At 62.7% G+C, this 25,891-nt stretch overlaps 7 pseudogenes; all 7 read left to right on the plus strand.

The window, feature by feature from the left end:
* Positions 1-1,201: 1,201 nt before the first annotated feature.
* Positions 1,202-1,320, plus strand: LOC142867531 (uncharacterized; annotated as a pseudogene).
* A 3,832-nt stretch (positions 1,321-5,152) lies between these two features.
* On the plus strand, positions 5,153-5,271 carry LOC142867557 (uncharacterized; annotated as a pseudogene).
* A 3,838-nt stretch (positions 5,272-9,109) lies between these two features.
* Positions 9,110-9,228, plus strand: LOC142867558 (uncharacterized; annotated as a pseudogene).
* A 3,832-nt stretch (positions 9,229-13,060) lies between these two features.
* On the plus strand, positions 13,061-13,179 carry LOC142867559 (uncharacterized; annotated as a pseudogene).
* Positions 13,180-17,014: 3,835 nt separating this feature from the next.
* On the plus strand, positions 17,015-17,133 carry LOC142867560 (uncharacterized; annotated as a pseudogene).
* Positions 17,134-20,971: 3,838 nt separating this feature from the next.
* Positions 20,972-21,090, plus strand: LOC142867561 (uncharacterized; annotated as a pseudogene).
* Positions 21,091-24,922: 3,832 nt separating this feature from the next.
* LOC142867452 (uncharacterized) lies at positions 24,923-25,041 on the plus strand (annotated as a pseudogene).
* Positions 25,042-25,891: the final 850 nt, after the last annotated feature.

Raw genomic sequence — 25,891 nt, forward strand, 5'->3', positions numbered from 1 at the left:
TGAGGACACCTGGGGCGTTGGGAACTCCCTGGCTTCTCCTTGGTTTAACATCTGGAGCTGCTTGTGAATTGTGCCGCCACACACACCCGAGTGCAGGTGTCTTCTGCACAGACTGCGGGCCTCGCTCTTCTGAATGCCGCTAGCTCGCGACCCACCCACGGGTGAACCTGGTCAGGGTACTTTCTCTCAGGGGCAGACTCTGATCCGGGCGGGCTACCGGTGTCTCTGTTTGCTCCTTTCTTTCTTCCACTTTGGGAAAGGCTTCCTTACTGGGTGTGGAAATCTCCTATGCCTTTCCTCGCCTATTCTGTCAGCTCTAAAATTCTCTTTCGGTTGCCACCCTCACAGATGGATTAGGAAACTCTTTGCGGTGCACTCATTAGTGAAATGACCTCAATGACGCTGGAATCCAATATCTAATCGCCGATTTTTGGCGAGTCCACACGCCAGGGTGGTTGGGGTCCAATGCAGCCCCGGCCAGGCCCAGGCCCCTTGGACTGGGCCACAGGAGGACACAGAGGAGGGTCCCGGCCCCCACGGTAGGTAGAGGTGCGGGCAGTTCTCCAAGGGCTTGGGTGTTTTCCAGAGGGAGGAGATGGAGGGGACTGATTTCTTCAGCGCCCCACAAACCACGCCACCCCACCCCACCCATGGGACACATCCCGAGAGAGAGAGACGCCCCATACACTGGCTCCCCTCCCCCGTGCGCTGTGCCCCAGCCCTGGCCCGGGGGAATAGGCGGCCGCCAGGCCACAGGGTGGGGGGCGCAGCTGAAAGGGGTTGTGGGGGAGGGCCGCCCCTGGCTGGGGTCAAAGGGCGAGCGCCCCGCCCCTCCCGCCCGTGCGCAGTCAGCGGCCCCGGCGCGCTGGGGGTGGGGGGCGGGGAGGTGAAGGAGGCCAGGCAAGGAGAGGAGGGGGGCTTGAAGGTCTCCACCTTGGCGGGTCCAGCCGTGGAGGCGCATCTTGTGTGAGTGTGAGTGAGTGAGTGAGTGCGTGTGAGTGTGTGTGTATACAGAGACAGCCCCCAACCCCGGCCCGCCGCTCCCTGCCCGCCCCGCCTGTCACCCCCGTCCCTCGGAGCCCGCGGGACCCGGCCGGCGAACTCAACAGGCCCGACCCGGCGCGGGGCCTGGGGCGGGAGGAGGCGGCGGGGAAGCGCGGAGAGGCTCGGCTTCTTGAGCGGGGCAGGGGCGCCCTCCGCCGTCCACGGCCACACCACCCCGAACGCGCCCGATCCCGTCTGGTCTCGGAAGCTAAGCAGGGTCGGGCCTGGTTAGAACTTGGATGGGAGACCGCCCGGGAATACCGGGTGCCGTAGGCTTCTTCTTTTTTTTTTTTGCCTCTGGTTCTGTCGCGTTTCTGGGAGTGCGGGGGCGGCCCGGGGTGGGGGTGACCCCCACCCTCGGCGCCCGCCGCGGTGCCTGGCGCCCCAGCCCGCACCGTGGGGCCTCCTCTTGTCCCGAGCCGTGACACCGCCGCCACGCGGCAGCATGCCTGGCTTCTGGACTGTCAGGTCTCAGACCAAAGGTCTGCTCTGTGGGAGCCGACACGCTGGAGGAAACCTTGAGAGTCTGAGAGGGGAGGGAGTTCCAGAAGAAGGCCAGGATGTCATTTTGAGGGAGTATGTGACCAGAACTCCTCCCGTTGCTTTTGGGGTTCTATGGGCTACACGTAGGAATGTTTGGTGGTGGCACCTGATGTTCGGGGATCCGGAGTCACACCCAGACCTGCTCCACAGGCCTCCTTTTACTTTTCTCTTCGGATTCATTTTTTTTTTTTTTTTTTGAGACAGAGTCTCGGTTTGTTGCCCAGGCTAGAGTGAGTGCCGTGGCGTCAGCCTAGCTCACAGCAACTTCAAACTCCTGGGCTCGAGTGATCCTTCTGCCTCAGCCTCCCGGGTAGCTGGGACTGCAGGCATGCGCCACCATGCCCCGCTAATTTTTTATATATATATCAGTTGGCCAATTAATTTCTTTCTATTTATAGTAGAGACGGGGTCTCGCTCTTGCTCAGGCTGGTTTTGAACTCCTGACCTTGAGCAATCCGCCCGCCTCGGCCTCCCAAGAGCTAGGATTACAGGCGTGAGCCACAGCGCCCGGCCGGATTCATTATTTTTAAAAAGTGTCTCTTATCTCTATTATTGCATTTTCTTTTCTCTCTCTTTTCAAGCAGATGATGGGAGTCCAAGTGTTAAGGTGACATGTGTTGCCCGTGCCCCCCTCCCCCCCCGTGTTCTTATTCATTTACCTCTCATGTTGTTCCAGCATATTGTGGGGGCACCAATGTTAAGGTCGGGTGCGTTGCCCTCTCCCAGCCTCCCCCCTCGGGTCAGAGCTTCAAGTGCGCCCATCCCCCAGTCGGTGCGTACCCACCCCATTCCTAATGGATGTGTATGCCCATCCCCTCCCCCCACCCGCCCGACACCCACCCGAAGAAGGTGATTCCTCTGTGTCCACTTAGGTGTCCATCGGTTCGTACCCATTTGCTGGTGAGCGCGAGCACGTGGTGCTCGTGTGTCCATTCTTGGGATACTTGGCTTACTGGAACGGGTTCCAGCTCTGGCCAGGAGAACCACGAGAGGTGCCCCCTCACCGCTGCTCCTCATAGCCGAATAGCACTCCGTGGTGTCCACGGGCCACATTTTACTTACCCACTCGTGGGTCGATGGGCACTCGGGTGGCTTCCAGGTCTTTGCGATTGTGACTTGTGCCCTGACACTAACCCTAACCCTTACCCAGCCCGTCTCCTCCACGGCCCCTGCCTGACTGACTCCTTCCCGCCCGGCCTGTCACCTGTCACCGTCCTCTGCCCCTGCCTGACACGCTCCTCCCCGCCCGGGCCGTCACCGTCCTCGGCCCCTGCCTGACGGGGCTCCTCCGTCGCCTGGGCCTTCCAAGGGCTTGGTGTGGACGCTGGTTCCAGGACGCCCTCCCAGGAACCCGGTAGCAGGGCGGCCGCAGCGTCTCGCGCAACCCAACCGTCCGCCGGCTGGCCGCCGTCGCTAAGTGGCCTGCGGGGGACGTGCTCCCGCTGTGCCGTGGGGGCCCAGCCTGGTGTCTTCTCTGAGGCCCCGTGGCTGCCGCTCCCCGCAAGGGGATAGCCGCGGAGGTGGGGACCGCCTCCTCATGGGGACGTACACCCAGCTCTCCACGTCGGATTCCGGGGCTCTCTGTCCTGCCAGAAGGCCCAGCTGGCCTGCGGGTCCTTAGAGTGGCAAAAACATCCGAAAACTGAGATTGAGGGTCCGGTGGGTGTCTGCACTTTTGTGCTGGGCTCCCCAGGGAGGCCCGGGGGCTGGCTGGACAACGCGGTCTGCTGGGCTGGGGGGGGGGGTTTGGAGGAGCAACTGATGCCCTTTGCACTTTGGGTAGCAAGTGTCTGAGGTGTCTCTGGGCCCTGTGCCATGTGGGGGCGGGGGCGGGGGCGGGGTGGGAGGAGGAGGAGGAGGAGGAGGAGGAGGAGGAGGAGGAGGAGGTGGGAAGGGCCGTGGCCTGCAGTCGTGTTCCCCGGGGTGGCACAGCATGTGGCTTCTTCCACAGGCTGCTTGGCCTGGGCTCCCTGCACCTGGGCCTTTGGAGGACTGGCCCTGTGCTTGCCAACACTTCCTGCAGGGACCCAGAGCTGGGAGGTTGCATCTCTCAGCCCTGGGTCGGGCAGAGCCCCAGCGGGCCAGGCCCACAACCTCTCTCAGCAGGGGTCCCCCAGAAGGCTCCTTTGGGACCAGGATTCTCTTGCGGGTGACTCTTTAAGGTCTGGCCCCTGGATGGAGGGGCACCAGGAGTAGAGGAGCAGGAAGGGGAAGGGGGTGGCCATGCGAGGGGACACTTTCAGGCCAAGTCCCAGCTTCAGTCTGATCCTCCTGGGAACGCCGGGGTGGACATCACACCTCCTGGTTGCCCCGCTCTGAGACCAGGAGCCGGGCTTCGCATTCCCACAGCAGCCAGTCGTGGGCTGAGGACACCTGGGGCGTTGGGAACTCCCTGGCTTCTCCTTGGTTTAACATCTGGAGCTGCTTGTGAATTGTGCCGCCACACACACCCGAGTGCAGGTGTCTTCCGCACAGACTGCGGGCCTCGCTCTTCTGAATGCCGCTAGCTCGCGACCCACCCACGGGTGAACCTGGTCAGGGTACTTTCTCTCAGGGGCAGACTCTGATCCGGGCGGGCTACCGGTGTCTCTGTTTGCTCCTTTCTTTCTTCCACTTCGGGAAAGGCTTCCTTACTGGGTGTGGAAATCTCCTATGCCTTTCCTCGCCTATTCTGTCAGCTCTAAAATTCTCTTTCGGTTGCCACCCTCACAGATGGATTAGGAAACTCTTTGCGGTGCACTCATTAGTGAAATGACCTCAATGACGCTGGAATCCAATATCTAATCGCCGATTTTTGGCGAGTCCACACGCCAGGGTGGTTGGGGTCCAATGCAGCCCCGGCCAGGCCCAGGCCCCTTGGACTGGGCCACAGGAGGACACAGAGGAGGGTCCCGGCCCCCACGGTAGGTAGAGGTGCGGGCAGTTCTCCAAGGGCTTGGGTGTTTTCCAGAGGGAGGAGATGGAGGGGACTGATTTCTTCAGCGCCCCACAAACCACGCCACCCCACCCCACCCATGGGACACATCCCGAGAGAGAGAGACGCCCCATACACTGGCTCCCCTCCCCCGTGCGCTGTGCCCCAGCCCTGGCCCGGGGGAATAGGCGGCCGCCAGGCCACAGGGTGGGGGGCGCAGCTGAAAGGGGTTGTGGGGGAGGGCCGCCCCTGGCTGGGGTCAAAGGGCGAGCGCCCCGCCCCTCCCGCCCGTGCGCAGTCAGCGGCCCCGGCGCGCTGGGGGTGGGGGGCGGGGAGGTGAAGGAGGCCAGGCAAGGAGAGGAGGGGGGCTTGAAGGTCTCCACCTTGGCGGGTCCAGCCGTGGAGGCGCATCTTGTGTGAGTGTGAGTGAGTGAGTGAGTGCGTGTGAGTGTGTGTGTATACAGAGACAGCCCCCAACCCCGGCCCGCCGCTCCCTGCCCGCCCCGCCTGTCACCCCCGTCCCTCGGAGCCCGCGGGACCCGGCCGGCGAACTCAACAGGCCCGACCCGGCGCGGGGCCTGGGGCGGGAGGAGGCGGCGGGGAAGCGCGGAGAGGCTCGGCTTCTTGAGCGGGGCAGGGGCGCCCTCCGCCGTCCACGGCCACACCACCCCGAACGCGCCCGATCCCGTCTGGTCTCGGAAGCTAAGCAGGCTCGGGCCTGGTTAGAACTTGGATGGGAGACCGCCCGGGAATACCGGGTGCCGTAGGCTTCTTCTTTTTTTTTTTTGCCTCTGGTTCTGTCGCGTTTCTGGGAGTGCGGGGGCGGCCCGGGGTGGGGGGGACCCCCACCCTCGGCGCCCGCCGCGGTGCCTGGCGCCCCAGCCCGCACCGTGGGGCCTCCTCTTGTCCCGAGCCGTGACACCGCCGCCACGCGGCAGCATGCCTGGCTTCTGGACTGTCAGGTCTCAGACCAAAGGTCTGCTCTGTGGGAGCCGACACGCTGGAGGAAACCTTGAGAGTCTGAGAGGGGAGGGAGTTCCAGAAGAAGGCCAGGATGTCATTTTGAGGGAGTATGTGACCAGAACTCCTCCCGTTGCTTTTGGGGTTCTATGGGCTACACGTAGGAATCTTTGGTGGTGGCACCTGATGTTGGGGGATCCGGAGTCACACCCAGACCTGCTCCACAGGCCTCCTTTTACTTTTCTCTTCGGATTCATTTTTTTTTTTTTTTTTGAGACAGAGTCTCGGTTTGTTGCCCAGGCTAGAGTGAGTGCCGTGGCGTCAGCCTAGCTCACAGCAACTTCAAACTCCTGGGCTTGAGTGATCCTTCTGCCTCAGCCTCCCGGGTAGCTGGGACTGCAGGCATGCGCCACCATGCCCCGCTAATTTTTTATATATATATCAGTTGGCCAATTAATTTCTTTCTATTTATAGTAGAGACGGGGTCTCGCTCTTGCTCAGGCTGGTTTTGAACTCCTGACCTTGAGCAATCCGCCCGCCTCGGCCTCCCAAGAGCTAGGATTACAGGCGTGAGCCACAGCGCCCGGCCGGATTCATTATTTTTAAAAAGTGTCTCTTATCTCTATTATTGCATTTTCTTTTCTCTCTCTTTTCAAGCAGATGATGGGAGTCCAAGTGTTAAGGTGACATGTGTTGCCCGTGCCCCCCTCCCCCCCCCGTGTTCTTATTCATTTACCTCTCATGTTGTTCCAGCATATTGTGGGGGCACCAATGTTAAGGTCGGGTGCGTTGCCCTCTCCCAGCCTCCCCCCTCGGGTCAGAGCTTCAAGTGCGCCCATCCCCCAGTCGGTGCGTACCCACCCCATTCCTAATGGATGTGTATGCCCATCCCCTCCCCCCACCCGCCCGACACCCACCCGAAGAAGGTGATTCCTCTGTGTCCACTTAGGTGTCCATCGGTTCGTACCCATTTGCTGGTGAGCGCGAGCACGTGGTGCTCGTGTGTCCATTCTTGGGATACTTGGCTTACTGGAACGGGTTCCAGCTCTGGCCAGGAGAACCACGAGAGGTGCCCCCTCACCGCTGCTCCTCATAGCCGAATAGCACTCCGTGGTGTCCACGGGCCACATTTTACTTACCCACTCGTGGGTCGATGGGCACTCGGGTGGCTTCCAGGTCTTTGCGATTGTGACTTGTGCCCTGACACTAACCCTAACCCTTACCCAGCCCGTCTCCTCCACGGCCCCTGCCTGACTGACTCCTTCCCGCCCGGCCTGTCACCTGTCACCGTCCTCTGCCCCTGCCTGACACGCTCCTCCCCGCCCGGGCCGTCACCGTCCTCGGCCCCTGCCTGACGGGGCTCCTCCGTCGCCTGGGCCTTCCAAGGGCTTGGTGTGGACGCTGGTTCCAGGACGCCCTCCCAGGAACCCGGTAGCAGGGCGGCCGCAGCGTCTCGCGCAACCCAACCGTCCGCCGGCTGGCCGCCGTCGCTAAGTGGCCTGCGGGGGACGTGCTCCCGCTGTGCCGTGGGGGCCCAGCCTGGTGTCTTCTCTGAGGCCCCGCGGCTGCCGCTCCCCGCAAGGGGATAGCCGCGGAGGTGGGGACCGCCTCCTCATGGGGACGTACACCCAGCTCTCCACGTCGGATTCCGGGGCTCTCTGTCCTGCCAGAAGGCCCAGCTGGCCTGCGGGTCCTTAGAGTGGCAAAAACATCCGAAAACTGAGATTGAGGGTCCGGTGGGTGTCTGCACTTTTGTGCTGGGCTCCCCAGGGAGGCCCGGGGGCTGGCTGGACAACGCGGTCTGCTGGGCTGGGGGGGGGGGTTTGGAGGAGCAACTGATGCCCTTTGCACTTTGGGTAGCAAGTGTCTGAGGTGTCTCTGGGCCCTGTGCCATGTGGGGGCGGGGGCGGGGGCGGGGTGGGAGGAGGAGGAGGAGGAGGAGGAGGAGGAGGAGGAGGAGGAGGAGGAGGTGGGAAGGGCCGTGGCCTGCAGTCGTGTTCCCCGGGGTGGCACAGCATGTGGCTTCTTCCACAGGCTGCTTGGCCTGGGCTCCCTGCACCTGGGCCTTTGGAGGACTGGCCCTGTGCTTGCCAACACTTCCTGCAGGGACCCAGAGCTGGGAGGTTGCATCTCTCAGCCCTGGGTCGGGCAGAGCCCCAGCGGGCCAGGCCCACAACCTCTCTCAGCAGGGGTCCCCCAGAAGGCTCCTTTGGGACCAGGATTCTCTTGCGGGTGACTCTTTAAGGTCTGGCCCCTGGATGGAGGGGCACCAGGAGTAGAGGAGCAGGAAGGGGAAGGGGGTGGCCATGCGAGGGGACACTTTCAGGCCAAGTCCCAGCTTCAGTCTGATCCTCCTGGGAACGCCGGGGTGGACATCACACCTCCTGGTTGCCCCGCTCTGAGACCAGGAGCCGGGCTTCGCATTCCCACAGCAGCCAGTCGTGGGCTGAGGACACCTGGGGCGTTGGGAACTCCCTGGCTTCTCCTTGGTTTAACATCTGGAGCTGCTTGTGAATTGTGCCGCCACACACACCCGAGTGCAGGTGTCTTCCGCACAGACTGCGGGCCTCGCTCTTCTGAATGCCGCTAGCTCGCGACCCACCCACGGGTGAACCTGGTCAGGGTACTTTCTCTCAGGGGCAGACTCTGATCCGGGCGGGCTACCGGTGTCTCTGTTTGCTCCTTTCTTTCTTCCACTTCGGGAAAGGCTTCCTTACTGGGTGTGGAAATCTCCTATGCCTTTCCTCGCCTATTCTGTCAGCTCTAAAATTCTCTTTCGGTTGCCACCCTCACAGATGGATTAGGAAACTCTTTGCGGTGCACTCATTAGTGAAATGACCTCAATGACGCTGGAATCCAATATCTAATCGCCGATTTTTGGCGAGTCCACACGCCAGGGTGGTTGGGGTCCAATGCAGCCCCGGCCAGGCCCAGGCCCCTTGGACTGGGCCACAGGAGGACACAGAGGAGGGTCCCGGCCCCCACGGTAGGTAGAGGTGCGGGCAGTTCTCCAAGGGCTTGGGTGTTTTCCAGAGGGAGGAGATGGAGGGGACTGATTTCTTCAGCGCCCCACAAACCACGCCACCCCACCCCACCCATGGGACACATCCCGAGAGAGAGAGACGCCCCATACACTGGCTCCCCTCCCCCGTGCGCTGTGCCCCAGCCCTGGCCCGGGGGAATAGGCGGCCGCCAGGCCACAGGGTGGGGGGCGCAGCTGAAAGGGGTTGTGGGGGAGGGCCGCCCCTGGCTGGGGTCAAAGGGCGAGCGCCCCGCCCCTCCCGCCCGTGCGCAGTCAGCGGCCCCGGCGCGCTGGGGGTGGGGGGCGGGGAGGTGAAGGAGGCCAGGCAAGGAGAGGAGGGGGGCTTGAAGGTCTCCACCTTGGCGGGTCCAGCCGTGGAGGCGCATCTTGTGTGAGTGTGAGTGAGTGAGTGAGTGCGTGTGAGTGTGTGTGTATACAGAGACAGCCCCCAACCCCGGCCCGCCGCTCCCTGCCCGCCCCGCCTGTCACCCCCGTCCCTCGGAGCCCGCGGGACCCGGCCGGCGAACTCAACAGGCCCGACCCGGCGCGGGGCCTGGGGCGGGAGGAGGCGGCGGGGAAGCGCGGAGAGGCTCGGCTTCTTGAGCGGGGCAGGGGCGCCCTCCGCCGTCCACGGCCACACCACCCCGAACGCGCCCGATCCCGTCTGGTCTCGGAAGCTAAGCAGGCTCGGGCCTGGTTAGAACTTGGATGGGAGACCGCCCGGGAATACCGGGTGCCGTAGGCTTCTTCTTTTTTTTTTTTGCCTCTGGTTCTGTCGCGTTTCTGGGAGTGCGGGGGCGGCCCGGGGTGGGGGGGACCCCCACCCTCGGCGCCCGCCGCGGTGCCTGGCGCCCCAGCCCGCACCGTGGGGCCTCCTCTTGTCCCGAGCCGTGACACCGCCGCCACGCGGCAGCATGCCTGGCTTCTGGACTGTCAGGTCTCAGACCAAAGGTCTGCTCTGTGGGAGCCGACACGCTGGAGGAAACCTTGAGAGTCTGAGAGGGGAGGGAGTTCCAGAAGAAGGCCAGGATGTCATTTTGAGGGAGTATGTGACCAGAACTCCTCCCGTTGCTTTTGGGGTTCTATGGGCTACACGTAGGAATCTTTGGTGGTGGCACCTGATGTTCGGGGATCCGGAGTCACACCCAGACCTGCTCCACAGGCCTCCTTTTACTTTTCTCTTCGGATTCATTTTTTTTTTTTTTTTTGAGACAGAGTCTCGGTTTGTTGCCCAGGCTAGAGTGAGTGCCGTGGCGTCAGCCTAGCTCACAGCAACTTCAAACTCCTGGGCTCGAGTGATCCTTCTGCCTCAGCCTCCCGGGTAGCTGGGACTGCAGGCATGCGCCACCATGCCCCGCTAATTTTTTATATATATATCAGTTGGCCAATTAATTTCTTTCTATTTATAGTAGAGACGGGGTCTCGCTCTTGCTCAGGCTGGTTTTGAACTCCTGACCTTGAGCAATCCGCCCGCCTCGGCCTCCCAAGAGCTAGGATTACAGGCGTGAGCCACAGCGCCCGGCCGGATTCATTATTTTTAAAAAGTGTCTCTTATCTCTATTATTGCATTTTCTTTTCTCTCTCTTTTCAAGCAGATGATGGGAGTCCAAGTGTTAAGGTGACATGTGTTGCCCGTGCCCCCCTCCCCCCCCCGTGTTCTTATTCATTTACCTCTCATGTTGTTCCAGCATATTGTGGGGGCACCAATGTTAAGGTCGGGTGCGTTGCCCTCTCCCAGCCTCCCCCCTCGGGTCAGAGCTTCAAGTGCGCCCATCCCCCAGTCGGTGCGTACCCACCCCATTCCTAATGGATGTGTATGCCCATCCCCTCCCACCACCCGCCCGACACCCACCCGAAGAAGGTGATTCCTCTGTGTCCACTTAGGTGTCCATCGGTTCGTACCCATTTGCTGGTGAGCGCGAGCACGTGGTGCTCGTGTGTCCATTCTTGGGATACTTGGCTTACTGGAACGGGTTCCAGCTCTGGCCAGGAGAACCACGAGAGGTGCCCCCTCACCGCTGCTCCTCATAGCCGAATAGCACTCCGTGGTGTCCACGGGCCACATTTTACTTACCCACTCGTGGGTCGATGGGCACTCGGGTGGCTTCCAGGTCTTTGCGATTGTGACTTGTGCCCTGACACTAACCCTAACCCTTACCCAGCCCGTCTCCTCCACGGCCCCTGCCTGACTGACTCCTTCCCGCCCGGCCTGTCACCTGTCACCGTCCTCTGCCCCTGCCTGACACGCTCCTCCCCGCCCGGGCCGTCACCGTCCTCGGCCCCTGCCTGACGGGGCTCCTCCGTCGCCTGGGCCTTCCAAGGGCTTGGTGTGGACGCTGGTTCCAGGACGCCCTCCCAGGAACCCGGTAGCAGGGCGGCCGCAGCGTCTCGCGCAACCCAACCGTCCGCCGGCTGGCCGCCGTCGCTAAGTGGCCTGCGGGGGACGTGCTCCCGCTGTGCCGTGGGGGCCCAGCCTGGTGTCTTCTCTGAGGCCCCGCGGCTGCCGCTCCCCGCAAGGGGATAGCCGCGGAGGTGGGGACCGCCTCCTCATGGGGACGTACACCCAGCTCTCCACGTCGGATTCCGGGGCTCTCTGTCCTGCCAGAAGGCCCAGCTGGCCTGCGGGTCCTTAGAGTGGCAAAAACATCCGAAAACTGAGATTGAGGGTCCGGTGGGTGTCTGCACTTTTGTGCTGGGCTCCCCAGGGAGGCCCGGGGGCTGGCTGGACAACGCGGTCTGCTGGGCTGGGGGGGGGGGTTTGGAGGAGCAACTGATGCCCTTTGCACTTTGGGTAGCAAGTGTCTGAGGTGTCTCTGGGCCCTGTGCCATGTGGGGGCGGGGGCGGGGGCGGGGTGGGAGGAGGAGGAGGAGGAGGAGGAGGAGGAGGAGGAGGAGGAGGTGGGAAGGGCCGTGGCCTGCAGTCGTGTTCCCCGGGGTGGCACAGCATGTGGCTTCTTCCACAGGCTGCTTGGCCTGGGCTCCCTGCACCTGGGCCTTTGGAGGACTGGCCCTGTGCTTGCCAACACTTCCTGCAGGGACCCAGAGCTGGGAGGTTGCATCTCTCAGCCCTGGGTCGGGCAGAGCCCCAGCGGGCCAGGCCCACAACCTCTCTCAGCAGGGGTCCCCCAGAAGGCTCCTTTGGGACCAGGATTCTCTTGCGGGTGACTCTTTAAGGTCTGGCCCCTGGATGGAGGGGCACCAGGAGTAGAGGAGCAGGAAGGGGAAGGGGGTGGCCATGCGAGGGGACACTTTCAGGCCAAGTCCCAGCTTCAGTCTGATCCTCCTGGGAACGCCGGGGTGGACATCACACCTCCTGGTTGCCCCGCTCTGAGACCAGGAGCCGGGCTTCGCATTCCCACAGCAGCCAGTCGTGGGCTGAGGACACCTGGGGCGTTGGGAACTCCCTGGCTTCTCCTTGGTTTAACATCTGGAGCTGCTTGTGAATTGTGCCGCCACACACACCCGAGTGCAGGTGTCTTCCGCACAGACTGCGGGCCTCGCTCTTCTGAATGCCGCTAGCTCGCGACCCACCCACGGGTGAACCTGGTCAGGGTACTTTCTCTCAGGGGCAGACTCTGATCCGGGCGGGCTACCGGTGTCTCTGTTTGCTCCTTTCTTTCTTCCACTTCGGGAAAGGCTTCCTTACTGGGTGTGGAAATCTCCTATGCCTTTCCTCGCCTATTCTGTCAGCTCTAAAATTCTCTTTCGGTTGCCACCCTCACAGATGGATTAGGAAACTCTTTGCGGTGCACTCATTAGTGAAATGACCTCAATGACGCTGGAATCCAATATCTAATCGCCGATTTTTGGCGAGTCCACACGCCAGGGTGGTTGGGGTCCAATGCAGCCCCGGCCAGGCCCAGGCCCCTTGGACTGGGCCACAGGAGGACACAGAGGAGGGTCCCGGCCCCCACGGTAGGTAGAGGTGCGGGCAGTTCTCCAAGGGCTTGGGTGTTTTCCAGAGGGAGGAGATGGAGGGGACTGATTTCTTCAGCGCCCCACAAACCACGCCACCCCACCCCACCCATGGGACACATCCCGAGAGAGAGAGACGCCCCATACACTGGCTCCCCTCCCCCGTGCGCTGTGCCCCAGCCCTGGCCCGGGGGAATAGGCGGCCGCCAGGCCACAGGGTGGGGGGCGCAGCTGAAAGGGGTTGTGGGGGAGGGCCGCCCCTGGCTGGGGTCAAAGGGCGAGCGCCCCGCCCCTCCCGCCCGTGCGCAGTCAGCGGCCCCGGCGCGCTGGGGGTGGGGGGCGGGGAGGTGAAGGAGGCCAGGCAAGGAGAGGAGGGGGGCTTGAAGGTCTCCACCTTGGCGGGTCCAGCCGTGGAGGCGCATCTTGTGTGAGTGTGAGTGAGTGAGTGAGTGCGTGTGAGTGTGTGTGTATACAGAGACAGCCCCCAACCCCGGCCCGCCGCTCCCTGCCCGCCCCGCCTGTCACCCCCGTCCCTCGGAGCCCGCGGGACCCGGCCGGCGAACTCAACAGGCCCGACCCGGCGCGGGGCCTGGGGCGGGAGGAGGCGGCGGGGAAGCGCGGAGAGGCTCGGCTTCTTGAGCGGGGCAGGGGCGCCCTCCGCCGTCCACGGCCACACCACCCCGAACGCGCCCGATCCCGTCTGGTCTCGGAAGCTAAGCAGGCTCGGGCCTGGTTAGAACTTGGATGGGAGACCGCCCGGGAATACCGGGTGCCGTAGGCTTCTTCTTTTTTTTTTTTGCCTCTGGTTCTGTCGCGTTTCTGGGAGTGCGGGGGCGGCCCGGGGTGGGGGGGACCCCCACCCTCGGCGCCCGCCGCGGTGCCTGGCGCCCCAGCCCGCACCGTGGGGCCTCCTCTTGTCCCGAGCCGTGACACCGCCGCCACGCGGCAGCATGCCTGGCTTCTGGACTGTCAGGTCTCAGACCAAAGGTCTGCTCTGTGGGAGCCGACACGCTGGAGGAAACCTTGAGAGTCTGAGAGGGGAGGGAGTTCCAGAAGAAGGCCAGGATGTCATTTTGAGGGAGTATGTGACCAGAACTCCTCCCGTTGCTTTTGGGGTTCTATGGGCTACACGTAGGAATCTTTGGTGGTGGCACCTGATGTTGGGGGATCCGGAGTCACACCCAGACCTGCTCCACAGGCCTCCTTTTACTTTTCTCTTCGGATTCATTTTTTTTTTTTTTTTTGAGACAGAGTCTCGGTTTGTTGCCCAGGCTAGAGTGAGTGCCGTGGCGTCAGCCTAGCTCACAGCAACTTCAAACTCCTGGGCTCGAGTGATCCTTCTGCCTCAGCCTCCCGGGTAGCTGGGACTGCAGGCATGCGCCACCATGCCCCGCTAATTTTTTATATATATATCAGTTGGCCAATTAATTTCTTTCTATTTATAGTAGAGACGGGGTCTCGCTCTTGCTCAGGCTGGTTTTGAACTCCTGACCTTGAGCAATCCGCCCGCCTCGGCCTCCCAAGAGCTAGGATTACAGGCGTGAGCCACAGCGCCCGGCCGGATTCATTATTTTTAAAAAGTGTCTCTTATCTCTATTATTGCATTTTCTTTTCTCTCTCTTTTCAAGCAGATGATGGGAGTCCAAGTGTTAAGGTGACATGTGTTGCCCGTGCCCCCCTCCCCCCCCCGTGTTCTTATTCATTTACCTCTCATGTTGTTCCAGCATATTGTGGGGGCACCAATGTTAAGGTCGGGTGCGTTGCCCTCTCCCAGCCTCCCCCCTCGGGTCAGAGCTTCAAGTGCGCCCATCCCCCAGTCGGTGCGTACCCACCCCATTCCTAATGGATGTGTATGCCCATCCCCTCCCACCACCCGCCCGACACCCACCCGAAGAAGGTGATTCCTCTGTGTCCACTTAGGTGTCCATCGGTTCGTACCCATTTGCTGGTGAGCGCGAGCACGTGGTGCTCGTGTGTCCATTCTTGGGATACTTGGCTTACTGGAACGGGTTCCAGCTCTGGCCAGGAGAACCACGAGAGGTGCCCCCTCACCGCTGCTCCTCATAGCCGAATAGCACTCCGTGGTGTCCACGGGCCACATTTTACTTACCCACTCGTGGGTCGATGGGCACTCGGGTGGCTTCCAGGTCTTTGCGATTGTGACTTGTGCCCTGACACTAACCCTAACCCTTACCCAGCCCGTCTCCTCCACGGCCCCTGCCTGACTGACTCCTTCCCGCCCGGCCTGTCACCTGTCACCGTCCTCTGCCCCTGCCTGACACGCTCCTCCCCGCCCGGGCCGTCACCGTCCTCGGCCCCTGCCTGACGGGGCTCCTCCGTCGCCTGGGCCTTCCAAGGGCTTGGTGTGGACGCTGGTTCCAGGACGCCCTCCCAGGAACCCGGTAGCAGGGCGGCCGCAGCGTCTCGCGCAACCCAACCGTCCGCCGGCTGGCCGCCGTCGCTAAGTGGCCTGCGGGGGACGTGCTCCCGCTGTGCCGTGGGGGCCCAGCCTGGTGTCTTCTCTGAGGCCCCGCGGCTGCCGCTCCCCGCAAGGGGATAGCCGCGGAGGTGGGGACCGCCTCCTCATGGGGACGTACACCCAGCTCTCCACGTCGGATTCCGGGGCTCTCTGTCCTGCCAGAAGGCCCAGCTGGCCTGCGGGTCCTTAGAGTGGCAAAAACATCCGAAAACTGAGATTGAGGGTCCGGTGGGTGTCTGCACTTTTGTGCTGGGCTCCCCAGGGAGGCCCGGGGGCTGGCTGGACAACGCGGTCTGCTGGGCTGGGGGGGGGGGTTTGGAGGAGCAACTGATGCCCTTTGCACTTTGGGTAGCAAGTGTCTGAGGTGTCTCTGGGCCCTGTGCCATGTGGGGGCGGGGGCGGGGGCGGGGTGGGAGGAGGAGGAGGAGGAGGAGGAGGAGGAGGAGGAGGAGGAGGAGGTGGGAAGGGCCGTGGCCTGCAGTCGTGTTCCCCGGGGTGGCACAGCATGTGGCTTCTTCCACAGGCTGCTTGGCCTGGGCTCCCTGCACCTGGGCCTTTGGAGGACTGGCCCTGTGCTTGCCAACACTTCCTGCAGGGACCCAGAGCTGGGAGGTTGCATCTCTCAGCCCTGGGTCGGGCAGAGCCCCAGCGGGCCAGGCCCACAACCTCTCTCAGCAGGGGTCCCCCAGAAGGCTCCTTTGGGACCAGGATTCTCTTGCGGGTGACTCTTTAAGGTCTGGCCCCTGGATGGAGGGGCACCAGGAGTAGAGGAGCAGGAAGGGGAAGGGGGTGGCCATGCGAGGGGACACTTTCAGGCCAAGTCCCAGCTTCAGTCTGATCCTCCTGGGAACGCCGGGGTGGACATCACACCTCCTGGTTGCCCCGCTCTGAGACCAGGAGCCGGGCTTCGCATTCCCACAGCAGCCAGTCGTGGGCTGAGGACACCTGGGGCGTTGGGAACTCCCTGGCTTCTCCTTGGTTTAACATCTGGAGCTGCTTGTGAATTGTGCCGCCACACACACCCGAGTGCAGGTGTCTTCCGCACAGACTGCGGGCCTCGCTCTTCTGAATGCCGCTAGCTCGCGACCCACCCACGGGTGAACCTGGTCAGGGTACTTTCTCTCAGGGGCAGACTCTGATCCGGGCGGGCTACCGGTGTCTCTGTTTGCTCCTTTCTTTCTTCCACTTCGGGAAAGGCTTCCTTACTGGGTGTGGAAATCTCCTATGCCTTTCCTCGCCTATTCTGTCAGCTCTAAAATTCTCTTTCGGTTGCCACCCTCACAGATGGATTAGGAAACTCTTTGCGGTGCACTCATTAGTGAAATGACCTCAATGACGCTGGAATCCAATATCTAATCGCCGATTTTTGGCGAGTCCACACGCCAGGGTGGTTGGGGTCCAATGCAGCCCCGGCCAGGCCCAGGCCCCTTGGACTGGGCCACAGGAGGACACAGAGGAGGGTCCCGGCCCCCACGGTAGGTAGAGGTGCGGGCAGTTCTCCAAGGGCTTGGGTGTTTTCCAGAGGGAGGAGATGGAGGGGACTGATTTCTTCAGCGCCCCACAAACCACGCCACCCCACCCCACCCATGGGACACATCCCGAGAGAGAGAGACGCCCCATACACTGGCTCCCCTCCCCCGTGCGCTGTGCCCCAGCCCTGGCCCGGGGGAATAGGCGGCCGCCAGGCCACAGGGTGGGGGGCGCAGCTGAAAGGGGTTGTGGGGGAGGGCCGCCCCTGGCTGGGGTCAAAGGGCGAGCGCCCCGCCCCTCCCGCCCGTGCGCAGTCAGCGGCCCCGGCGCGCTGGGGGTGGGGGGCGGGGAGGTGAAGGAGGCCAGGCAAGGAGAGGAGGGGGGCTTGAAGGTCTCCACCTTGGCGGGTCCAGCCGTGGAGGCGCATCTTGTGTGAGTGTGAGTGAGTGAGTGAGTGCGTGTGAGTGTGTGTGTATACAGAGACAGCCCCCAACCCCGGCCCGCCGCTCCCTGCCCGCCCCGCCTGTCACCCCCGTCCCTCGGAGCCCGCGGGACCCGGCCGGCGAACTCAACAGGCCCGACCCGGCGCGGGGCCTGGGGCGGGAGGAGGCGGCGGGGAAGCGCGGAGAGGCTCGGCTTCTTGAGCGGGGCAGGGGCGCCCTCCGCCGTCCACGGCCACACCACCCCGAACGCGCCCGATCCCGTCTGGTCTCGGAAGCTAAGCAGGCTCGGGCCTGGTTAGAACTTGGATGGGAGACCGCCCGGGAATACCGGGTGCCGTAGGCTTCTTCTTTTTTTTTTTTGCCTCTGGTTCTGTCGCGTTTCTGGGAGTGCGGGGGCGGCCCGGGGTGGGGGGGACCCCCACCCTCGGCGCCCGCCGCGGTGCCTGGCGCCCCAGCCCGCACCGTGGGGCCTCCTCTTGTCCCGAGCCGTGACACCGCCGCCACGCGGCAGCATGCCTGGCTTCTGGACTGTCAGGTCTCAGACCAAAGGTCTGCTCTGTGGGAGCCGACACGCTGGAGGAAACCTTGAGAGTCTGAGAGGGGAGGGAGTTCCAGAAGAAGGCCAGGATGTCATTTTGAGGGAGTATGTGACCAGAACTCCTCCCGTTGCTTTTGGGGTTCTATGGGCTACACGTAGGAATCTTTGGTGGTGGCACCTGATGTTCGGGGATCCGGAGTCACACCCAGACCTGCTCCACAGGCCTCCTTTTACTTTTCTCTTCGGATTCATTTTTTTTTTTTTTTTTGAGACAGAGTCTCGGTTTGTTGCCCAGGCTAGAGTGAGTGCCGTGGCGTCAGCCTAGCTCACAGCAACTTCAAACTCCTGGGCTCGAGTGATCCTTCTGCCTCAGCCTCCCGGGTAGCTGGGACTGCAGGCATGCGCCACCATGCCCCGCTAATTTTTTATATATATATCAGTTGGCCAATTAATTTCTTTCTATTTATAGTAGAGACGGGGTCTCGCTCTTGCTCAGGCTGGTTTTGAACTCCTGACCTTGAGCAATCCGCCCGCCTCGGCCTCCCAAGAGCTAGGATTACAGGCGTGAGCCACAGCGCCCGGCCGGATTCATTATTTTTAAAAAGTGTCTCTTATCTCTATTATTGCATTTTCTTTTCTCTCTCTTTTCAAGCAGATGATGGGAGTCCAAGTGTTAAGGTGACATGTGTTGCCCGTGCCCCCCTCCCCCCCCCGTGTTCTTATTCATTTACCTCTCATGTTGTTCCAGCATATTGTGGGGGCACCAATGTTAAGGTCGGGTGCGTTGCCCTCTCCCAGCCTCCCCCCTCGGGTCAGAGCTTCAAGTGCGCCCATCCCCCAGTCGGTGCGTACCCACCCCATTCCTAATGGATGTGTATGCCCATCCCCTCCCCCCACCCGCCCGACACCCACCCGAAGAAGGTGATTCCTCTGTGTCCACTTAGGTGTCCATCGGTTCGTACCCATTTGCTGGTGAGCGCGAGCACGTGGTGCTCGTGTGTCCATTCTTGGGATACTTGGCTTACTGGAACGGGTTCCAGCTCTGGCCAGGAGAACCACGAGAGGTGCCCCCTCACCGCTGCTCCTCATAGCCGAATAGCACTCCGTGGTGTCCACGGGCCACATTTTACTTACCCACTCGTGGGTCGATGGGCACTCGGGTGGCTTCCAGGTCTTTGCGATTGTGACTTGTGCCCTGACACTAACCCTAACCCTTACCCAGCCCGTCTCCTCCACGGCCCCTGCCTGACTGACTCCTTCCCGCCCGGCCTGTCACCTGTCACCGTCCTCTGCCCCTGCCTGACACGCTCCTCCCCGCCCGGGCCGTCACCGTCCTCGGCCCCTGCCTGACGGGGCTCCTCCGTCGCCTGGGCCTTCCAAGGGCTTGGTGTGGACGCTGGTTCCAGGACGCCCTCCCAGGAACCCGGTAGCAGGGCGGCCGCAGCGTCTCGCGCAACCCAACCGTCCGCCGGCTGGCCGCCGTCGCTAAGTGGCCTGCGGGGGACGTGCTCCCGCTGTGCCGTGGGGGCCCAGCCTGGTGTCTTCTCTGAGGCCCCGCGGCTGCCGCTCCCCGCAAGGGGATAGCCGCGGAGGTGGGGACCGCCTCCTCATGGGGACGTACACCCAGCTCTCCACGTCGGATTCCGGGGCTCTCTGTCCTGCCAGAAGGCCCAGCTGGCCTGCGGGTCCTTAGAGTGGCAAAAACATCCGAAAACTGAGATTGAGGGTCCGGTGGGTGTCTGCACTTTTGTGCTGGGCTCCCCAGGGAGGCCCGGGGGCTGGCTGGACAACGCGGTCTGCTGGGCTGGGGGGGGGGGTTTGGAGGAGCAACTGATGCCCTTTGCACTTTGGGTAGCAAGTGTCTGAGGTGTCTCTGGGCCCTGTGCCATGTGGGGGCGGGGGCGGGGGCGGGGTGGGAGGAGGAGGAGGAGGAGGAGGAGGAGGAGGAGGAGGAGGAGGAGGAGGTGGGAAGGGCCGTGGCCTGCAGTCGTGTTCCCCGGGGTGGCACAGCATGTGGCTTCTTCCACAGGCTGCTTGGCCTGGGCTCCCTGCACCTGGGCCTTTGGAGGACTGGCCCTGTGCTTGCCAACACTTCCTGCAGGGACCCAGAGCTGGGAGGTTGCATCTCTCAGCCCTGGGTCGGGCAGAGCCCCAGCGGGCCAGGCCCACAACCTCTCTCAGCAGGGGTCCCCCAGAAGGCTCCTTTGGGACCAGGATTCTCTTGCGGGTGACTCTTTAAGGTCTGGCCCCTGGATGGAGGGGCACCAGGAGTAGAGGAGCAGGAAGGGGAAGGGGGTGGCCATGCGAGGGGACACTTTCAGGCCAAGTCCCAGCTTCAGTCTGATCCTCCTGGGAACGCCGGGGTGGACATCACACCTCCTGGTTGCCCCGCTCTGAGACCAGGAGCCGGGCTTCGCATTCCCACAGCAGCCAGTCGTGGGCTGAGGACACCTGGGGCGTTGGGAACTCCCTGGCTTCTCCTTGGTTTAACATCTGGAGCTGCTTGTGAATTGTGCCGCCACACACACCCGAGTGCAGGTGTCTTCCGCACAGACTGCGGGCCTCGCTCTTCTGAATGCCGCTAGCTCGCGACCCACCCACGGGTGAACCTGGTCAGGGTACTTTCTCTCAGGGGCAGACTCTGATCCGGGCGGGCTACCGGTGTCTCTGTTTGCTCCTTTCTTTCTTCCACTTCGGGAAAGGCTTCCTTACTGGGTGTGGAAATCTCCTATGCCTTTCCTCGCCTATTCTGTCAGCTCTAAAATTCTCTTTCGGTTGCCACCCTCACAGATGGATTAGGAAACTCTTTGCGGTGCACTCATTAGTGAAATGACCTCAATGACGCTGGAATCCAATATCTAATCGCCGATTTTTGGCGAGTCCACACGCCAGGGTGGTTGGGGTCCAATGCAGCCCCGGCCAGGCCCAGGCCCCTTGGACTGGGCCACAGGAGGACACAGAGGAGGGTCCCGGCCCCCACGGTAGGTAGAGGTGCGGGCAGTTCTCCAAGGGCTTGGGTGTTTTCCAGAGGGAGGAGATGGAGGGGACTGATTTCTTCAGCGCCCCACAAACCACGCCACCCCACCCCACCCATGGGACACATCCCGAGAGAGAGAGACGCCCCATACACTGGCTCCCCTCCCCCGTGCGCTGTGCCCCAGCCCTGGCCCGGGGGAATAGGCGGCCGCCAGGCCACAGGGTGGGGGGCGCAGCTGAAAGGGGTTGTGGGGGAGGGCCGCCCCTGGCTGGGGTCAAAGGGCGAGCGCCCCGCCCCTCCCGCCCGTGCGCAGTCAGCGGCCCCGGCGCGCTGGGGGTGGGGGGCGGGGAGGTGAAGGAGGCCAGGCAAGGAGAGGAGGGGGGCTTGAAGGTCTCCACCTTGGCGGGTCCAGCCGTGGAGGCGCATCTTGTGTGAGTGTGAGTGAGTGAGTGAGTGCGTGTGAGTGTGTGTGTATACAGAGACAGCCCCCAACCCCGGCCCGCCGCTCCCTGCCCGCCCCGCCTGTCACCCCCGTCCCTCGGAGCCCGCGGGACCCGGCCGGCGAACTCAACAGGCCCGACCCGGCGCGGGGCCTGGGGCGGGAGGAGGCGGCGGGGAAGCGCGGAGAGGCTCGGCTTCTTGAGCGGGGCAGGGGCGCCCTCCGCCGTCCACGGCCACACCACCCCGAACGCGCCCGATCCCGTCTGGTCTCGGAAGCTAAGCAGGCTCGGGCCTGGTTAGAACTTGGATGGGAGACCGCCCGGGAATACCGGGTGCCGTAGGCTTCTTCTTTTTTTTTTTTGCCTCTGGTTCTGTCGCGTTTCTGGGAGTGCGGGGGCGGCCCGGGGTGGGGGGGACCCCCACCCTCGGCGCCCGCCGCGGTGCCTGGCGCCCCAGCCCGCACCGTGGGGCCTCCTCTTGTCCCGAGCCGTGACACCGCCGCCACGCGGCAGCATGCCTGGCTTCTGGACTGTCAGGTCTCAGACCAAAGGTCTGCTCTGTGGGAGCCGACACGCTGGAGGAAACCTTGAGAGTCTGAGAGGGGAGGGAGTTCCAGAAGAAGGCCAGGATGTCATTTTGAGGGAGTATGTGACCAGAACTCCTCCCGTTGCTTTTGGGGTTCTATGGGCTACACGTAGGAATCTTTGGTGGTGGCACCTGATGTTGGGGGATCCGGAGTCACACCCAGACCTGCTCCACAGGCCTCCTTTTACTTTTCTCTTCGGATTCATTTTTTTTTTTTTTTTTGAGACAGAGTCTCGGTTTGTTGCCCAGGCTAGAGTGAGTGCCGTGGCGTCAGCCTAGCTCACAGCAACTTCAAACTCCTGGGCTCGAGTGATCCTTCTGCCTCAGCCTCCCGGGTAGCTGGGACTGCAGGCATGCGCCACCATGCCCCGCTAATTTTTTATATATATATCAGTTGGCCAATTAATTTCTTTCTATTTATAGTAGAGACGGGGTCTCGCTCTTGCTCAGGCTGGTTTTGAACTCCTGACCTTGAGCAATCCGCCCGCCTCGGCCTCCCAAGAGCTAGGATTACAGGCGTGAGCCACAGCGCCCGGCCGGATTCATTATTTTTAAAAAGTGTCTCTTATCTCTATTATTGCATTTTCTTTTCTCTCTCTTTTCAAGCAGATGATGGGAGTCCAAGTGTTAAGGTGACATGTGTTGCCCGTGCCCCCCTCCCCCCCCCGTGTTCTTATTCATTTACCTCTCATGTTGTTCCAGCATATTGTGGGGGCACCAATGTTAAGGTCGGGTGCGTTGCCCTCTCCCAGCCTCCCCCCTCGGGTCAGAGCTTCAAGTGCGCCCATCCCCCAGTCGGTGCGTACCCACCCCATTCCTAATGGATGTGTATGCCCATCCCCTCCCACCACCCGCCCGACACCCACCCGAAGAAGGTGATTCCTCTGTGTCCACTTAGGTGTCCATCGGTTCGTACCCATTTGCTGGTGAGCGCGAGCACGTGGTGCTCGTGTGTCCATTCTTGGGATACTTGGCTTACTGGAACGGGTTCCAGCTCTGGCCAGGAGAACCACGAGAGGTGCCCCCTCACCGCTGCTCCTCATAGCCGAATAGCACTCCGTGGTGTCCACGGGCCACATTTTACTTACCCACTCGTGGGTCGATGGGCACTCGGGTGGCTTCCAGGTCTTTGCGATTGTGACTTGTGCCCTGACACTAACCCTAACCCTTACCCAGCCCGTCTCCTCCACGGCCCCTGCCTGACTGACTCCTTCCCGCCCGGCCTGTCACCTGTCACCGTCCTCTGCCCCTGCCTGACACGCTCCTCCCCGCCCGGGCCGTCACCGTCCTCGGCCCCTGCCTGACGGGGCTCCTCCGTCGCCTGGGCCTTCCAAGGGCTTGGTGTGGACGCTGGTTCCAGGACGCCCTCCCAGGAACCCGGTAGCAGGGCGGCCGCAGCGTCTCGCGCAACCCAACCGTCCGCCGGCTGGCCGCCGTCGCTAAGTGGCCTGCGGGGGACGTGCTCCCGCTGTGCCGTGGGGGCCCAGCCTGGTGTCTTCTCTGAGGCCCCGCGGCTGCCGCTCCCCGCAAGGGGATAGCCGCGGAGGTGGGGACCGCCTCCTCATGGGGACGTACACCCAGCTCTCCACGTCGGATTCCGGGGCTCTCTGTCCTGCCAGAAGGCCCAGCTGGCCTGCGGGTCCTTAGAGTGGCAAAAACATCCGAAAACTGAGATTGAGGGTCCGGTGGGTGTCTGCACTTTTGTGCTGGGCTCCCCAGGGAGGCCCGGGGGCTGGCTGGACAACGCGGTCTGCTGGGCTGGGGGGGGGGGTTTGGAGGAGCAACTGATGCCCTTTGCACTTTGGGTAGCAAGTGTCTGAGGTGTCTCTGGGCCCTGTGCCATGTGGGGGCGGGGGCGGGGGCGGGGTGGGAGGAGGAGGAGGAGGAGGAGGAGGAGGAGGAGGAGGAGGAGGTGGGAAGGGCCGTGGCCTGCAGTCGTGTTCCCCGGGGTGGCACAGCATGTGGCTTCTTCCACAGGCTGCTTGGCCTGGGCTCCCTGCACCTGGGCCTTTGGAGGACTGGCCCTGTGCTTGCCAACACTTCCTGCAGGGACCCAGAGCTGGGAGGTTGCATCTCTCAGCCCTGGGTCGGGCAGAGCCCCAGCGGGCCAGGCCCACAACCTCTCTCAGCAGGGGTCCCCCAGAAGGCTCCTTTGGGACCAGGATTCTCTTGCGGGTGACTCTTTAAGGTCTGGCCCCTGGATGGAGGGGCACCAGGAGTAGAGGAGCAGGAAGGGGAAGGGGGTGGCCATGCGAGGGGACACTTTCAGGCCAAGTCCCAGCTTCAGTCTGATCCTCCTGGGAACGCCGGGGTGGACATCACACCTCCTGGTTGCCCCGCTCTGAGACCAGGAGCCGGGCTTCGCATTCCCACAGCAGCCAGTCGTGGGCTGAGGACACCTGGGGCGTTGGGAACTCCCTGGCTTCTCCTTGGTTTAACATCTGGAGCTGCTTGTGAATTGTGCCGCCACACACACCCGAGTGCAGGTGTCTTCCGCACAGACTGCGGGCCTCGCTCTTCTGAATGCCGCTAGCTCGCGACCCACCCACGGGTGAACCTGGTCAGGGTACTTTCTCTCAGGGGCAGACTCTGATCCGGGCGGGCTACCGGTGTCTCTGTTTGCTCCTTTCTTTCTTCCACTTCGGGAAAGGCTTCCTTACTGGGTGTGGAAATCTCCTATGCCTTTCCTCGCCTATTCTGTCAGCTCTAAAATTCTCTTTCGGTTGCCACCCTCACAGATGGATTAGGAAACTCTTTGCGGTGCACTCATTAGTGAAATGACCTCAATGACGCTGGAATCCAATATCTAATCGCCGATTTTTGGCGAGTCCACACGCCAGGGTGGTTGGGGTCCAATGCAGCCCCGGCCAGGCCCAGGCCCCTTGGACTGGGCCACAGGAGGACACAGAGGAGGGTCCCGGCCCCCACGGTAGGTAGAGGTGCGGGCAGTTCTCCAAGGGCTTGGGTGTTTTCCAGAGGGAGGAGATGGAGGGGACTGATTTCTTCAGCGCCCCACAAACCACGCCACCCCACCCCACCCATGGGACACATCCCGAGAGAGAGAGACGCCCCATACACTGGCTCCCCTCCCCCGTGCGCTGTGCCCCAGCCCTGGCCCGGGGGAATAGGCGGCCGCCAGGCCACAGGGTGGGGGGCGCAGCTGAAAGGGGTTGTGGGGGAGGGCCGCCCCTGGCTGGGGTCAAAGGGCGAGCGCCCCGCCCCTCCCGCCCGTGCGCAGTCAGCGGCCCCGGCGCGCTGGGGGTGGGGGGCGGGGAGGTGAAGGAGGCCAGGCAAGGAGAGGAGGGGGGCTTGAAGGTCTCCACCTTGGCGGGTCCAGCCGTGGAGGCGCATCTTGTGTGAGTGTGAGTGAGTGAGTGAGTGCGTGTGAGTGTGTGTGTATACAGAGACAGCCCCCAACCCCGGCCCGCCGCTCCCTGCCCGCCCCGCCTGTCACCCCCGTCCCTCGGAGCCCGCGGGACCCGGCCGGCGAACTCAACAGGCCCGACCCGGCGCGGGGCCTGGGGCGGGAGGAGGCGGCGGGGAAGCGCGGAGAGGCTCGGCTTCTTGAGCGGGGCAGGGGCGCCCTCCGCCGTCCACGGCCACACCACCCCGAACGCGCCCGATCCCGTCTGGTCTCGGAAGCTAAGCAGGCTCGGGCCTGGTTAGAACTTGGATGGGAGACCGCCCGGGAATACCGGGTGCCGTAGGCTTCTTCTTTTTTTTTTTTGCCTCTGGTTCTGTCGCGTTTCTGGGAGTGCGGGGGCGGCCCGGGGTGGGGGGGACCCCCACCCTCGGCGCCCGCCGCGGTGCCTGGCGCCCCAGCCCGCACCGTGGGGCCTCCTCTTGTCCCGAGCCGTGACACCGCCGCCACGCGGCAGCATGCCTGGCTTCTGGACTGTCAGGTCTCAGACCAAAGGTCTGCTCTGTGGGAGCCGACACGCTGGAGGAAACCTTGAGAGTCTGAGAGGGGAGGGAGTTCCAGAAGAAGGCCAGGATGTCATTTTGAGGGAGTATGTGACCAGAACTCCTCCCGTTGCTTTTGGGGTTCTATGGGCTACACGTAGGAATCTTTGGTGGTGGCACCTGATGTTGGGGGATCCGGAGTCACACCCAGACCTGCTCCACAGGCCTCCTTTTACTTTTCTCTTCGGATTCATTTTTTTTTTTTTTTTTGAGACAGAGTCTCGGTTTGTTGCCCAGGCTAGAGTGAGTGCCGTGGCGTCAGCCTAGCTCACAGCAACTTCAAACTCCTGGGCTCGAGTGATCCTTCTGCCTCAGCCTCCCGGGTAGCTGGGACTGCAGGCATGCGCCACCATGCCCCGCTAATTTTTTATATATATATCAGTTGGCCAATTAATTTCTTTCTATTTATAGTAGAGACGGGGTCTCGCTCTTGCTCAGGCTGGTTTTGAACTCCTGACCTTGAGCAATCCGCCCGCCTCGGCCTCCCAAGAGCTAGGATTACAGGCGTGAGCCACAGCGCCCGGCCGGATTCATTATTTTTAAAAAGTGTCTCTTATCTCTATTATTGCATTTTCTTTTCTCTCTCTTTTCAAGCAG

The sequence above is a fragment of the Microcebus murinus genome, unplaced genomic scaffold (genome assembly GCF_040939455.1).
Source record: "Microcebus murinus isolate Inina unplaced genomic scaffold, M.murinus_Inina_mat1.0 scaf017_hap2_Mmur4.0, whole genome shotgun sequence".
Lineage (NCBI taxonomy): Eukaryota > Metazoa > Chordata > Mammalia > Primates > Cheirogaleidae > Microcebus > Microcebus murinus.